At 37.0% G+C, this 17,687-nt stretch overlaps 1 long non-coding RNA gene across 1 annotated transcript; it reads left to right on the top strand.

Annotated features, from left to right (window-relative positions):
• Positions 1-1,244: 1,244 nt before the first annotated feature.
• On the top strand, positions 1,245-14,774 carry LOC113618794 (uncharacterized). Its single transcript, XR_003432131.1, has 3 exons — positions 1,245-1,254; positions 1,981-1,986; positions 14,673-14,774. It is a non-coding gene; the product is annotated as an uncharacterized LOC113618794 (long non-coding RNA).
• Positions 14,775-17,687: the final 2,913 nt, after the last annotated feature.

Raw genomic sequence — 17,687 nt, 5'->3', positions numbered from 1 at the left:
GGTTGTGTAGGCTTCCTGGTGGAGGGGACTAGTGCCTGTGTTCTGGTGGATGCAGCTGGATCTTGTCTTTCTGGTGGACAGGTCCATGTCTGGTGGTGTTTTGGGGTGTCTGTGGCCTTATTATGATTTTAGGCAGCCTCTCTGCTAATGGATGGGGTTGTGTTCCTGTCTTGCTAGTTGTTTGGCATAGGGTGTCCATCATTGTAGCTTGCTGGTCGTTGAGTGGAGCTGGGTCTTTGCGTTGAGATGGAGATCTCTGGAAGGTTTTCGCTGTTGATGTTACATGGAGCTGGGAGGTCTCTTTTGGACTAGTGTCCTGAACTTGGCTCTCCCACCTCAGTGGCACAGCCCTGACACCTGGCTGGTGCACCAAGAGCCTGTCTTCCACACAGCTCAGAATAAAAAGGTGAAAAGAAAGAAAGAAAGAAAGAAGATAAAATAAAATAAAGTAAAGTAAAATAAAATAAAGTTATTAAAAATAATTATTAAGAAAAAAAATTTTTTGAGTAATAAAAAAAAAAGGATAGTCGAACCCTAGGACAAATTGTGAAAGCAAAGCTATACAGACAAACTCACACACAGAAGCATACACATACACACTCACAAAAAGAGAAAAAGGGCAAAATATATATATATATGTCGTTGCTCCCAATGTCCACCTCTTCAATTTGGGATGATTCATTGTCTATTCAGGTATTCCACAGATGCAGGGTACATAAAGTTGATTGTGGAGATTTAATCCACTGCTCCTGAGGCTGCTGGGAGAGATTTCCCTTTCTCTTGTTTGTTCGCACAGCTCCTGGGATTCAGCTTTGGATTTGGCCCTGCCTCTGCATGTAGGTCGCCTGAGGGCATCTGTTCTTTGCTCAGGCAGAACGGGGTTAATGTAGCAGCTGATTTGGGGGCTCTGGCTCACTCAGGCCGGGGGAGGGAAGGGTACAGATGTGGGACAAGCCTGCGACAGCAGTGGCCAACGTGACGTTGCAACAGCCTGACGTACGTGTGTGTTCTCCTGGGGAAGTCGTCCCTGGATCACAGGACCCTGGAAGTGGCAGGGTGCACAGGGTCCTGGGAGTGGTAGGGGAGATGTGGATAGTGACCTGTGCTTGCACACAGGCTTCTTGGTGGCTGCAGCTGCAGCCTTAGTGTCTCATGCCCATCGCTGGGGTCCGCGCTGAGAGCCACGGCTCACGTCTCTGGAGCTTGTTTAGGCAGTGCTCTGAATCCCCTCTCCTCAGGCTCCACTAAACAATGGTCTGTTGCCTCTTTGGCAGCTCCAGACTTTTTCCCAGACTCTCTCCCGGCTAGCTGTGGTGCACTAACCCCCTTCAGGCTGTGTTCATGCAGCCAACCCCTGTCCTCTTCCTGGAATCCGACCTCCGAAGCCTGAGCCTCAGCTCCCAGCCCATACCTGACCTGTCAGGTGAGCAGACAAGCCTCTCGGGCTGGTGAGTGCTGGTCGGCACTGATCCTCTGTGCGGGAATCTCTCCGCTTGGCCCTCTGCACCCCTGTTGCTGCGCTCTCCTCCGCAGCTCCAAAGCTTCCCTCCCCGCCACCCGCCATCTCCGCCCATGAAGTGGCTTCCTAGTGTGTTGAAACCTTTCCTCCTTCACAGCTCCCTCCCACTGGTGCAGGTCCTGTCCCTATTCTTTTGTCTCTGTTTTTCCTTTCACACTACCCAGGTACGTGGGGAGTTTTTTGCCTTTTGGGAAGTCTGAGGTCTTCTGCCAGCATTCAGTAGGTGTTCTGTAGGAGTTGTTCCACATGTAGATGTATTTCTGATGTATTTGTGGGAGGAAGGTGATCTCCACATCTTACTCTTCTGACATCTTGAAGGTCTCTCTATGGATCACTTTAATTTTGTCATCATAGTTTTCTGCACTTCCTACACACATTTCAATAAGAAACATGTTTTAATTTTACAAGGTGAAAAATAACTTTATTTGCATTTAAAAAAAATTCTTGCAAATATTTTTAAGAAGAAAGTTTCTTTTTCATCTGCTTCCTCAATTTTTGTTCAAGTCCCTTCTGCTTGAGTTCTTAAATTTGCTGAGGCTTATTTACTATGTCCCCATGAAGTGTTCTTGGTATAAGGTCAATATTATTCACTTCATCACTCCTTGGCTGTTTGCATTACTCCCCATCTCTGCTCCTCCCATCCCCCCAAAATATATATAACCACAAATATTAAAATCTGTTTTCAAAGTTCCAAGAATCGTTGCCATTACTTAATAGCAGTTGAGGGGACCTGAGGATAACAAAACAGTAAGAGTAGGGAGTTTTTGTAGCTGAAAACAGCTGACTCAGGATCTCTCGGGGATAATTGATTTTCCAAAGGCTCCTTTCTCCTTCTCATGTTTGTTTGCGTGACTTGGTGCTTAGCTTCGAGATGCCTGTTTTAATGAAATGTGTTACTTTCACAGCTTGTGCGTTGTGAGCAGTGCTTCTTGCCATGTGAACTTTGCTGCATTGCTGTGCTTGGAAGTTTTAAAAGTAAACATTTTAAGATAAATAAACAATTTCTAAACTATCCTTGAACTCTTGTTCTTTTTGATCTTAATTTTTAATTAAAAAAACATGGTAGTCATAACAAGACCGACTTACCTACAAGGTTTTACTAAAATCAACCTGCTGTGTTAGCCAATAATTAATTTACTTACAAGGTAAGTACTATTTTATACAGAGTAAAAATAAACTCTTGGCATTATTGTCTTCATTTTTTATTAGCTATCAACCTAATAATTAATAAAACAAATCAATGTGTCTCAATTCAGTTCCAGGTTAGATGGCTGTGTAATAGGGCCAAAAAACGGCCAAATACAAAAATAAGAAAAAGGGCGTAGGGTGGCAGATGAAAAAATTAGGATTTTTTTGGAGAAACTATTTACTCTATTTCTAATACTTATTAGCATCAGTTGTTAGGTCATAATATGACAATTCTAAAGATGAAATGTGAGGCACCTAGGTCCTCTGATTCACCTGGAAACTTTCTACAATTCTGCACTCATATTTGCCTGGGAAACTCTAATATTGTTTCTACTATTTAATAGGAGTAAATGTCAGGATTATTGGTAGGAAGAAGATAAAGTGAGATATCCCATACAAAACTAATTTTCACCATATTAAGATATTCTTCTCCATTTGAAAGGATAAAAACAATTATACCCATAGCCTCTATTGTCCAGGCCAATACCCTTTTGTCACAGGTCTTAAAATGCCCAGCCACATATGGAGCACAAGCAAGATAAAATCCACCAAATGTCACATCATCCTTACTTATTTCTGTCAGTATGAGAATGAAAAACCTCTCTGCTCATCCATTAGTTTCTGAGCTCTCATTCCCATCTATCCAATTAATGAATGTACCTGATTAATCTCCTCTCCCCAGCCTGTTTCCCCATTTTTTTTTCTGGACTGTCTGCTCATCAAATACCATATAGTCTTAAACTCATTTCTGAATTTTCCCCTTACATGTTCCTTAAATGGAACAATTTTCCTCTTTGATATACCATTGCCTGCAGTCCTTTCAATAAGAAGCTATTTTTTTTGACATGCTATATATCTGAAATTTGAGAGGAGGATTGATAGTCTCTTTGCTCTCCTTTGTTGCTTCCAGATTATTATTTCTTCTATCATTGAAATTCTCAACATTTAGCTACATACCTGCTCTGTAGACCCTCTTAATGATCTTCAACCAAAGTCTCAGGCATTACTTCCTTCATTATAGACCTTACCTCGTAGTCCATAGTACTTAACTTCAACTCCATTCTATGATAACTTCAGTACCCTTTGTATATCTCATCTTACTCCTTACCATATTCAACTCCAAAGAATTTTCCTTTACCTTACCCTATCATGGTCACACTGTGCCTCTCATTATAATAAACTGAACTCTCTCTTGAATCACTCATTTAAATTTCTTACTATAACATGTTCCCCAAATCAATAAAAAGTCACATATAGTGATCTTGCAGATCTTGCTATATGACTTTCAGAAAGTTTACTTCTGTCTTTGTTCCCTTATCTGTTAGATGAACATGATAGTTCTTATAGAGTTGATATAAGGAATAAGTTAGTTAATCCATATAAAATGCTTAAAACAATTCCTGGAACACTGCAGGTTGCATTAAATATTAGCAATCACTATTATTAGTATTATGATAACTTTTTAATCTTTACATCCTTTTGTTATTCTTTCCTTAATTACTTTATTTCATAATTACTGGCCTGAAATGGGGACTCTACCCAGAACACCTGTATTTTTGTTTTTGTTTTTGTTTTTCCTAGTAACTATGCTTTTCCAACAGTACAAAGTCAATTTCATTCTATTATAACATTCCTCAAATCCCTTTTTCCCATCTCAGTTTCAGCTGGTGTGTCTGAAAAAAGAAGGAAGGCATCTTTCTGCCATCAAATTTATAACAGATTTATAGTTGTCGTATATATATTTTTCCTCTGTTTCTTCATTTGTCTACTATGTTCTACTTATTTCCATAATAGGGACTTCTCTTTAGTGACTGTCTATTCTGATTTTTTTCCACTTCTTAATGGAATCATACCCATATTTATTCAAAGAAGCTCCAGAGAAAACATACAAATGGATAACAAGCATATGAAAAGATAGCCAAATTCATTAGTCATCAGGAAAATGCTAATCAAAACCATGATGCAATACCACTTTACATTCACTGGCATGGCTAGAATCAAAAAGTCAGGTGATCGCGAGTGTTGATGAAGATGTGAAATCAGAACCCTCATACGCTGCTGATAGGAATGTAAAATAGTACTGCTCCTTCAAAAACAGTTTGCCAGTCCCTCAAATGATTAAACAGAGTTACCATAAGACCCAGAAATTCCACTCAAGAGACATGAAATCTGATCTACACAAAAATTTTTACGTGACTGTTATAGCAGAATTATTCATAGTAGGTAAAGTTGGAAACAACCCAAATGTCTATCAATGGACAAATAATATAAGCAAAATGTGGTATGTAAATACATGGAATATGATTCAGACGTAAGAATGAAACACTAATACATGGTACAATATAGATGAACCTTGAAAATGTTATGTTCAATGAAAGAAGCTAGTCACAAAAGATCACATATGATTCCATTCCTATGAGATGCTCAGAACATGGAAATCTATAGAGATAGTGTTTATTAGTGGCTCCCTATGGTTGGGTGGATGGGGGTGGTGTGGAGTGGGATACAGAAGGTCAATGCTAAACCCTACAGGGTGTCTTTTGGGGATGGTAAAATATTCTAAAATTGCCTCTGGTGATGATTGCACATATCTGTGAATGTACTAAAAACAATTGAGTTGCACATTTTAAATTGGTAAATTATAAAGTATGTGAACTGTATCTCAATAAATCTGCTAAAAATATATCTTAATTAAATATGTTTCTTTCTATCCATAGCACAGTCCAAGCCACTATCCTATTTTATTTTATACTGTAAGAGCCCAGTATTTTTTAACTTATATTCTTGGCTATTCCAATGACCTTTCTACACAGCATTCAGAGTGCATGTTAAATAAATGTTAATTAAATCCCATCATATAGTCGCTTAAAACACTTCAGTGACTGTCACATCTGGAATGGAATGCAATTTTCATAAAATAACCATCAAGACCACATATTACCTGACTTCTACCTAAATTTCCAAAGTCCTATGAAACCAGGCTTCCACTTTGCTCTATATGTTGGCAATCACCTTCTAAATCTTTGAACACAGCATGCTCTCCTACCCTCCCACTTGGCTCTTCTTCCTGGATGCTTTCTTATCCATCTTGGTTTTATTTCAAATCTTCAAATAGGGCTCCCCTCATCACACAATTTGAATTAGTTTCACATTAAATATTCCCTTTAATATCTTGAAAAATAGCCTAACTTGTGGGCATATTTTTACATTTGATGTAACTTTTGAATGTCTACCCCATTAATTGATAGAAGCAGCCTATTTAGAATTTATTCCCATATCATATCCTTTAAAAAATGGGAGAGGAGAGGAAAGAGAAAGGAAAGGAAAGGAATAAAAGGAAAGGGAATAAGGAGCAGGAGGAAGAAGAGGAGAAAACAGTTTAACAAAATACTAATTCACAAACTTAGGTAAAGGAGATAAAATCAATAAATGCAGGTTCATTATACTGTACTTCAAATTTTTCACTGAGTCTGAATAATTTAAAAATAAGAGATGCTATAAATGAATTCTGACTCCCATAACTCCAAAGTTGTAAGCTCCAATAGAAAAGGATACTGTTCATTTTAAACAAAGTTACTAACATAATATCTGGTTTTAGTAGTCCTCAAAAATATTTACTGAATAAATGAGTGCACATTGCTTAAATTCTATTATTTAGGGATTGATGTAAGTCTGTTTCCCTCAGAATGTAGAAACAGGAGAATTTGTCCTTCTTGAATGGTGTGTTTCCCTAGATCAAGTGATAGAAACCAAATTTGACACCTTGACATCATTTTATCTTATCAACTATAGGGTTTAAAGTGAAATGCAATCATCAAATTCAGAATCTGTATTAACTCGTTTGTGACCAAATATCTCATTATTTACTTTATTTTATATGCACATATCACTATTATTTTCATGCTCATATAAGCAGATATGATTGAAAATTGCTGTTCCAATGATTCTTGCTATATATCAAATTACCTCACAACTCAGTGCCTTATAACTACTTTTTTAAGCTCAGAATTTTGTAGATAAGAACTTGAGAAAAGTTGGGCAGGAAGTTCTCACTTGAGGTGTCTCAAAGGATTGTCATCAGATGTTGATGTGGCTGCAGTCTGAAGGTTTGCCTCATTAGCACATTCAAGATGACTCACTCCCAACTGGCTGTTCAACCAGGCTATCGTTCAGAATGTCTACATGTGGCCCATCCAACCTGAAGGTCTTAAGATTGTCTTTTTACAGAGTAGCGTATTTCCTCCAGCTGAAGCTTCCCAGAATGCTCCTAATGGGTTTTGCATTTCAGAACTCGATTCATGGAGAACAGCCACTTAAAACTGTTTTCCTCCAACTTCAGTCTTAGACTTGGTGGTAGTCTACTTTCTTAAGTCAGTTGGAAGGGGACATGTGGAGGTCGATCCTTTCAACTTCAGCAGCAACTCAAAGCCACCTTCCAATCATCTCATTGAGGGTATCTTGCAGGAGACAACCATCAGGATCCTCAGTCTCCCTTCAGCTTCAATAATCTTTTCCACAATGTGTCTTGAGTAGTTGTCCTGGACCTCACAGCAACATAAATTGAAAAACATATTTTCATTGGTAGAAAGACAGGAAAAGATCTGGGGGCTGAGGATATGGCGAAAGTTTTAAAACTGAGAGTCGCTCTCATTGGTATCAGTGTAGTCTCAGGGTCTCCCAAGTATGCTTCCTTGGTGTTTAGCAGAGAAAAGTAACTAGGGAGAAGGAAGTTGCGGGGAGGGGTCTTTTGGAATTCTATCTCACTTAATCATGTATTGGGGTTTTTGTAAGGTTTGTTTTAAGAAAATGTTCTATTACAAATTTTTTGAAATTACTAACATGTTGTATTCCAATAAACCAATTTATTTCTAAGCATAACATTGATACTACTTGTCCAGAAGTAAAAAAACCCTGAGAAAGTTTATATTTCATCATTACTCTCTTGATCCTGTTTAGAGATTAATGCTTAGCTGTGCATCTGTTGCAAAGGGAAATGCTGTTGAGTTACACTGTTTGGCTAAGTCATTTAACCCAATATTTCAGGTTGGCATTTTGCACAGCTGTAACTTCAAAGGTGATATTTCACAAAAATGATAAAAAAAATAGATGTCTTCTCCATTGTATACTTTTTATAAAGGTTAAGTGCATAGTGTCTCACTTCTAAGGTAATTTTTGAATTGATTACAAAGTTACTCCCTTTTTTTTAAAGAGATGTCAACCATAACACATGGTTCATTAAAAAATGACCCACAGTCTTTCTTGCTGTTAATGCCTTCCTTTCAGCATTTTAAATAAAAACCTATGCTTGACTCCTTCACCTGGAAAATTTATTGTCATGACTGTTGTTATCAATCAAGCATTATAATTCACCTCTCTGCACCCAGCTAAAATGATTTTTTTATAAAAATTAAGCCAATCACTGGTTGAGTTTTAGGTATGTATGCTTCTGAACGACCAACCAAAAAAAGATGACTTAGTGCAAAGTACATAGTACTATTCACCTCCCATAATGTGAAAATCTGATGCTAGCTAATTGTTTGTAATTCAGATGACATTGGAATATATTATGTTTATTTTGTAAAGTGCAATCAAATGGAATGTTATAAAACTTTGTAGATAGTATATAGATTTACTGTGAAGATTCCTGTTCCTAAATCATCAAGTGGGAGGTATCTTAAATTACACAGAAAATTCTCACACACACACACACACACACACTCACACACACACACACACACACACACACACACACACACTGTTTTAAATGACTCAGTACTTTGAAGCTCAACCTTAATATATAAATAACATGTTGACTTCAAATTTGCTCAGTAAATTCCAGCTCTGTGACAGACTTTGTCTTGTTTAGGTCCTAGAAATGAATGAAAATGAATGCATTTATTAAAGCATACTGATATTAAAAGCTCTAAATGAAACTATTTTTTAAATTTTTCTGTGCATGACAATGGGAAAAAAACCCTCTCTTTTGAACATTGCACCTATGGGTTTGCATGAGTTTGTTTTAATATTGTTATGTGTTTTTCTCTTTTTGACCCAACTGTGATAATTTATATTTGTGCCACTGTGAAACAGGGTAGATGACAGTAGTGATGCTTTACAGACTGTTTTTATCATTACTTAAATGGTTAATGTAAATTTAGATTAGTGTAACTCTCTTATAGTTTTCAATTAGTGAAAATATCAGTGAAAACTACATCTCCTTATATGTCAGCATAAGAAAGTAAGCTGACCTCCTCCAAATAATTACCTTATTATTTGTTTATCCTCCTCAAGCCTTTCTCTTCCTCTAAAATACTTGACACTATAAGCAATCACTCATTTATCCATATCAGAAAATATGGGGAGTTTCTGAGCAAAATGGACATGATTTCTCCTCTAAAATACTTTTATTTTTGAAAATGTTGAATAACAGTGAATATGTTTCTTTTCTGTAATCAGAACAGATATTAAAAACCTTTGTTTTACCCACGCACATATGGTCACCTTATCTTTGATAAAGAAGGCAGGAATGTACAGTGGAGAAAGGACAGCCTCTTCAATAAGTGGTGCTGGGAAAACTGGACAGATACATGTAAAAGTATGAGATTAGATCACTCTCTAACACCATACACAAAAATAAGCTCAAAATGGATTAAAGACCTAAATGTAAGGCCAGAAACTCTCAAACTCTTAGAGGAAAACATAGGCAGAACACTCTATGACATAAATCACAGCAAGATCCTTTTTGACCTACCTCCTAGAGAAATGGTAAAAGCAAAAATAAACAAATGGGACCTAATGAAACTTCAAAGCTTTTGCACAGCAAAGGAAACCATAAACAAGACCAAAAGACAACCCTCAGAATGGGAGAAAATATTTGCAAATGAAGCAACTGACAAAGGATTAAACTCCAAAATTTACAAGCAGCTCATGCAGCTCAATAACAAACAAACAACCCAATCCAAAAATGGGCAGAAGACCCAAATAGACATTTCTCGAAAGAAGATATACAGACTGTCAACAAACACATGAAATAATGCTCAACATCATTAATCATTAGGGAAATGCAAATCAAAACTACAATGAGATATCATCTCACACCAGTCAGAAAGGCCATCATCAAAAAACCTAGAAACAATAAATGCTGGAGAGGGTGTGGAGAAAAGGGAACACTCCTGCACTGCTGGTGGGAATGTGAATTGGTTCAGCCACTATGGAGAACAGTATGGAGGTTCCTTAAAAAACTACAAATAGAACTACCATATGACCCAGCAATCCCACTACTGGGCATATACCCTGAGAAAACCATAATTCAAAAAGAGTCATGTACCAAAATATTCATTGCAGCTCTATTTACAATAGCCCGGAGATGGAAACAACCTAAGTGCCCATCATCGGATGAATGGATAAAGAAGATGTGGCACATATATACAAGGAATATTACTCAGCCATAAAAAGAAACGAAATTGAGCTATTTGTAATGAGGTGGATAGATCTAGAGTCTGTCATACAGAGTGAAGTAAGTCAGAAAGAGAAAGACAAATACCGTATGCTAACACATATATATGGAATTTAAGAAAAAATAATGTCATGAAGAACCTAGGGGTAAGACAGGAATAAAGACACAGACCTACTGGAGAACGGACTTGAGGATATGGGGAGGGGGAAGGGTGCACTGTGACAAAGTGAGAGAGAGGCATGGATATATATACACTACCAAATGTAAGGTAGATAGTGGGAAGCAGCTGCATAGCACAGGGAGATCAGCTCGGTGCTTTGTGACTGCCTGGAGGGGTGGGATAGGGAGGGTGGGAGGGAGCGAGACGCAAGAGGGAAGAGATATGGGAACATATGTATATGTATAACTGATTCACTTTGTTATAAAGCAGAAGCTAACACACCATTGTAAAGCAATTATACCCCAATAAAGATGTTAAAAAAAAAATCTTTGTTTTTCGTAGTGTACATAGCTATGCTATCATCCATGTTTTGGCTTTTGTTACACCCAGGCATGTCCTCCCTTACTCAAAACTGCAGCTTTTCTCTCCAAACTCCAAGAACAAGGTGAAAGTTAACTGACCCTATACCTTGCACTCTTAAGCAAGTTATCTGCATGATTAAATGGAACTCTGAAAAAGTGAGGATAAAAAATATATTATTTTTAATCTCTAAAAATATTGGAAGTCTTTATCTTTCATTTATGATTACATACAGGATGGAGAATATTAGTGTTGGTTTCACATATACTTTTCAAATGGACAATATACATTAGAAATAAACTTTCAATTATATCAGCCACAGTGTGGTCCATGAAGAACTCTGGCTATTGGTTTGACTGAGTTTGGGGCAGTTCTAATAAACCTTTCCTAACCAAACAGCTGGAGTTTTATTGCTTTTTCACTTTTCTTAAATGACTTTCACACCAAGTCTCATCTCATATGAGTAACCAACATGCAATTTTATATTTTATTTTTCCAAGCAAACATAGAATTCTTAATTGTAAACTTAAGTTGAACTGTGACACTTTTAATTACTTAATTTTATCCTTTCTTTTCACAAACTCCTTAATAGCAATAAGAAATAATATATAAGTATTTTTACAAGAAATAAACTCCAGTATAATGACTGCAAAATAACACATTGATCAGCCAATATTGTTCTGCAGAACACAGGCTCAGATTTGAAATACATATACTTACAAAAAAATAATTTAAAAAAATCTACAGAAATGTGCGAAATTTCCTCAGATAAACCTGTTCAGAATCAAATCAGTTATTGAATCTTTCCTGCTCAGATGTTGCAGCTCTTTGAACAGAATGAAACTCTGAAAATCTTTTGGACAGGACAAACTAGATTAATTTACAGATTTCATAAAAACAATATATCCTTTAAAAATTGAGAAAATCCCCATATGTTTTGAATTACTAGATTTGTTGGTCAAACATCTGCATATGTAACAAAAATTTTGGTACCCACATGGTGGTATAAAAACAAAAATTCCAGAAGCTAGAAAAGCTGGCTTCTTCCACCAATTGATGTAAACATGATAATGTAGACTCAGTTTCTTCTACTTATTAGAAAGCTGTCATTTTAAGCTTCTGTCAAAGTCTGTATTTACCTATTATTTTCATAAGTATAGCTAGAGGAATGATCAGGGATTCTAAATGTACATTTGTTTTGGTGAGCTATTGCTTTTGTGTGTGGATACTGATCAACACAGAACCAATTCCTATCACTTAACTATTCTTTGTACACAAAAATGAGCAAGGAACCAGAACACAAATTACAGGCTCTGAAAAAAATTACACTAATCTTGATTGCTAATTTTAGTTATTTTTAGGATTGAAACTGGTGATATCAAATGTAATAAATTAAATATTTACCTTGGCCAATTGAAAATATGTTTCCCAGCATATGTTATCTTATCTCTTCCTAAAGTAGAGTTTATGGAATCAGAGTTGAAAAAATGATTAAAGTATATAATACACATCTCATTTTTAGTTATAACAACAAAAAGGATCTAATTTGTAGGCATTAAAATAATGTATTTGGATCATATTTAATGGTATGGGAAATGTTCACAGTATACTGTTTGAGAGATAAAGAACATAAACTTTATAGATAGTACATTACCAATTGTGTGTATGTGTACATATGAATACACTGTACTTTGTGACAGCACTGTAATTTCCTTATAGTATTTTTAAACTTTCTACCTATTTTTGTACTTCAACTTGGAGATGGCTGGGCATTAGGGAATTAGGTTGGAGCAAAATACAGTAAAGAACCTAGTTATAAGAAGGGAAGAGGTAGAGTGAGAAATATGTAGCAATGGCCATTGGCAGGATGTGACGGGGGGAAACTATGACACACTTCTGCAACTTTTGAACAATTCCTTAGAGAGATCAGTGATGCTAAAGAAAGGTGAGATAAAAACTGAAAATTCTGCATTTACTCAGTTTGGAGGCTTACATAATATTAATTACGTATTATTCAAATGGTGACCCGTGAAAGCTGGAGAATGTAGACTCATGTGCATTGCACAAAAATCATGAAGTAATTTTGTTTGGCACCAGATAGCCCAAAAGCAAACTGCTTGAAACATAGTATAACATTTTATCCATTATCTCATTCTAGTAATCTAATTTATGAAAGCTAGAATGTCATATTATTTCAGTTCACGTCCTCCATTTATTTTCTCCTAACTGAATGACAAGCCTTTCTGTCCCTAAATCATGACCAATAACTATATAACTTCAGTTTTCCCCTGATTTTACTGGTCATTTCTGTTTTTAAAAAAAGAAACAATAATCATACTAACAGACATGATCTAATCCTGACCTCTATTTTATATATCTAAAGCAACATTAATATGAAAATACATTGATATTTTTGATGTGCAGTTTTAAACACCTCAAAAGTAGAACAATTCTCACAAAAAACCAACTGGGAATTGGCAGAATATCTCTTATAAAACCAAAGATGCAAGAAAGATTCCCACATAACTGGGTAAGTCCAAAAAAAAAAAAAAAAAGCATCAGAAAGGGACTGGTGCCCCTAGGGAGGATCTGTGATGGAGACATGGGCAAGCCCTCACCCTGGGAAGCTACCCTGCCTGCTACGAGGTCCACTGGGACAGACAGAGGGGCTGGAGGGGGCTGGACTCTGCTCCAAAAGAGTGGGCATGTGCCAGTTTGCTAAAAATTAGGATAGAGAAAGACAGGCACTGACAGCTGCCACCTTGTCACACTTCCCAGCAAAAACCCATGCCAGGCAGGGCTGCTAGTATGCCAGTGGCTAGGCACTGAGTCTCAGGACCTGGGAGAAGATTTGGTGTAACTGCACAGAGAAAGCCAGGAGGGCCTTGGGTGTGATCTAGGCCAAAACTTGGAGCCCACTGTCAGCTTGTGAACAGTGGTGGTGGGTCCCACAGAGGTGGACTTTGCTGGTGTGCACACCAGGTGGTGTCATGGAACCACAGGTCTCCAGTGGATGGCCCCTGGGGAGGAATATGCAGTGGTTCCTTTCCTGGCAGGAGCACTCTAGTTCTGCCCATCTCACACCCCAGATTGGAGTCGGATTAGGGGCAAACTGGTCCTGGGAGGAACCATCCCACAGTGGCAGCCCAGGTCCCAGGCGGTAGCAAAACCACATTGTTTCCTGCAGCCATAGTACCCTAGCCCCAGTCCCCAGCCTAGCACTAGGTATGGGATGAACAAAGAAGGGGACACAATTTTGGGCTGTTGATGGGAAGAACTGTGGATGCCTGAATGGGCAGTGCATAGATTCCCTCTGACCACATGGACCTCACTTGCTTCAGTGCTCACTTCCTCTGGGATAGAACATGCACTTATAGGCACACACTTATCAAACCCAACATTAGGGCTTCTAATCCAACAACTGGGGAGCAGATCCCACCCCCAACAGGGCTGTGACAGCCATGGAGCAAAAAGGAGGCCCCATCCAACATCTGGTCCAGGCTCTGGACACCACAATACCGATTGCACCCTTTTTCAAGGAGATAATGGCCAGCACACATTGGGGAAAAACATGACTGGCATGCACACCAAGAATAGCCCTTCCACAAAAACACTACACTCACAGAGTCTATATAGGGACAGTTCCACATAAAAATACCCCTTCAAAACCACAGTAGAAAACTGTTTCTCCTTAAGTCACAGAGATAGAGAAAGTTAAATTAAATGAAAAAGCAGAGGAACTACTCCCAATTAAAAGAACAAGAGAAATATTCTGAAAGAATAATAAAACAGAAATCACCAAGCTACTAGACCCTAAGTTCAAAAAGGAGGTAATAAAAATGCTAAAGGAATTAAGATTATCAGTAGAAATGCAGATCACTGTAATAAGAAACTGGAAAGTATACAGGAGAACCAATAAAAATTAGACAACTTATTTGCTGAGATAAAAACCAATGTTGAAGCAATGAATAACACAATAAATGATACAGAATGAATAAGTGATCTGGAAGTTAGAATAATGGAAAACACCCAATCAGAACAGGAGACAGACAAATGAGAAACAAAAACCAGAAGGCAACATATGAGATCCATGGGATCTAATGCATATGCATGCCAACCTATGCATAATATAAGTTCCAGAAGGAGAAGAGAGAGAGAAGGGAATCAAAAATATATTTGAAATAACTATGGCTGAAAACTTTCCAAACCTAAAGGAAACAGGTATTCAGGTACAGGAAGCACAGAGGGTCCCAAACAAGATAAACATATTCACACCAAGACATATTATAATTAAAATGGCAAAAGATAAAGAAAGAGGATTCTAAAGGCAACAGGAGAAAACCAGAGTCAGTTACAAGGGAAGCCCCATAAGCCTATCAGCTGATTTCTCTGCAGAAACTTTGCAGGCCACAAGGGAGTAGCATGATAACATTCAAAATTCTGAAATGGAAAAGCTTGAAACCAAGGATATTCTACCCAGCAAATCATCATTTTGAATAGAAGGAGAGAGAAAGAATTTCTCAGACAAGCAAAAAGTGAAGAATACAGTAATACCTAAAAGAAATACTCAAAGGCCTTCTCTAAAAAGTATCAAGAATCTATAGGAGGGCTTCCCTGGTGGTGCAGTGGTTGAGAGTCCACCTGCCAATGCAGGGGACATGGGTTCGTGCCCCAGTCCAGGAAGATCCCACATGCCGTGGAGCGGCTGGGCCTGTGAGCCATGGCCACTGAGCCTGCGAATCCAGAGCCTGTGTTCCGCGATGGGAGAGGGCACAGCAGTGAGAGGCCCGCATACCGCAAAAAAAAAAAAAAAAAAAAAAAAGAATCTATAGGAAATAGAAAACTACAATAGGAAAGGCAAAAAAATATAAAAAGATGAAGATCACTTAAATAAACCAATGGGTCAACAATTAAAGAGGAAATCATAAAATACCTTGAGACAAATGATAATGAAAATACAACCTAACAAAAACTATGGGATGCAGCAAAAGCAGTTCTAAGAGGGAAATTCATAGTGATACAGGCCTTCCTTAAGAAACAAGAAAAATTGCAAACAACTAACCTACCATGTAAAAGAGGTAGAAAAAAACAAACAAATCCCAAAGTCAGCAGAAAGAAGGAAATAAAGATTAGGGAGAAAAGAAATAAAATAGTGATCAAAAAATAGAAAAGATCAATAAAATCTTTTGAAAAGATAAAATTGACAAAGCTATAGCCAGGCTCACTAAAAAGATAAGAGAGAGAACCCGAATAAAAACAAAAAAAGAAGTGAAAGAGAAGGAATAACCAATACCACAGAAATACAAAAAATCATAAGAAAATAGTATTAACAGATATATGTTGACAAATTGGACAACCTAGAAGAACTTGACAAGTTTCTAGAAATATAGAACCTGCCAAAATTGAGTCAGGAAGAAACAGAATTTGAACAGACTGATAACTAGAAGTGAAATAGAATCTGTAATAAAAAATTCCCTGCAAACAAAATTCCAGGACAAGAAGGCTTCCCTGGGGAATTTTACCAAACATACAAAGAAGAATATATACCTATCCTTCTCAAAATATTCCAAAAGAATGAAGAGAGAACACTTCCAAATGTTTTATATGAAACGACAATCACTCTAATACCAAAACCAGACAAAGATGCTACAAAAAAATAAAATTACAAACCACTGTCTTTGATGAATATACATGCAAAAATCCTCTACAAAATATTAGCAAATCATATCAACAATATATAAGAAGGAACATATACTATGATCAAGTTGGATTCATTCCAGGGTTACAAGGATGGTTTGACATACACAAATCAATGTGATACACCACATAACAGAAGAAAAAACAAAAACCATATGATCATCTCAATAGACACAGAAAAACAATTGATAAAATTCAAAATCTACTCATAATAAAACCTCTTACCAAAGTGGGTACAGAGCGAACATATCTCAACATAATAAAAGCTATTTATGACAAACCCACAGTCAACATAATACTCAACAGTGAAAGCCTGAAAGCCTTCTCACTAAAATCTGGAACAAGACAAGGATGCTCACTCTAACCACGTCTATTCAACACAGTGTTCAAAATCCTAGCCACAACAATCACACAAGAAAAGAAATAAAAGCTATCAAAATTGGAAGGGAAGAGGCAAAACTGTCACTATTTGCAGATGAAATGATACTCTATATAGAGAAGCCCCAAGACTCCACACAAAATCTATTGGAATAAATGAGTTCAGCAAGATACAAGATTAACACACAGAAATCTGTTCCATTTCTTTACACTAACAATGAAGTATCAGAAAGAGATTTAAAAAACAGCCTCGTTTAAAATTGAATCAAAAAAGAAAAAAAACCTAGGAATTAACTTTCATGGAGGTGAAATACCTATATGCTGAAAACTATAAAACACCTGTAAAGGAAATTGAAGATGATTCAAAGAAATGGAAAGAGATCCCATGTTCTTTATTGGAAGAATTAATACTGTTAATATGGTCATATTACCCAAAGCAATCTACAGATTTATTTCAATCCCTAACAAAATACCCATCATATTTTTCACAGAACTAGAACAAATAATCCTAAAATTTATATGGAACCACAAAAGACCCAGAATTGTCAAAGCAATCCCGAAGAAAAAGAACAAAGCTGGAGCCATAACGTTTCCAGACTTCAGACAATACTACAAAGCTACAATAATCAAAACAGCATAGTACTTTCACAAAAGTAGACATATAGGTCAATGGAATAGAATGGAGTCCAGAAATAAATCTACACACCTACGGTCAATTAATATTCAACAAAGGAGGCAAGAATGTACAATGGGGAAAAGACAGTCTCTTCAGCAGGTGGTGTTGGGAAAGCTGTACAGCTACATGAAAAATCAATGTAATTAGAACACTCCCTCACACCATATACAAAAATAAACTTAAAATGGTTTAAAGACCTAAATATAAGACATGGCACCATAGAATTGCTAGAAGAGAACATAGACAAAACATT

Source organism: Aethalodelphis obliquidens, unplaced genomic scaffold (genome assembly GCF_003676395.1).
Source record: "Aethalodelphis obliquidens isolate GAN/ISIS:26980383/991018 unplaced genomic scaffold, ASM367639v1 scaffold1, whole genome shotgun sequence".
In the NCBI taxonomy this organism is placed as follows: Eukaryota; Metazoa; Chordata; class Mammalia; order Artiodactyla; family Delphinidae; genus Aethalodelphis; species Aethalodelphis obliquidens.
Note: the sequence above shows the minus strand (reverse complement) of the source record. Positions and strands in the feature narration are given on the sequence as shown.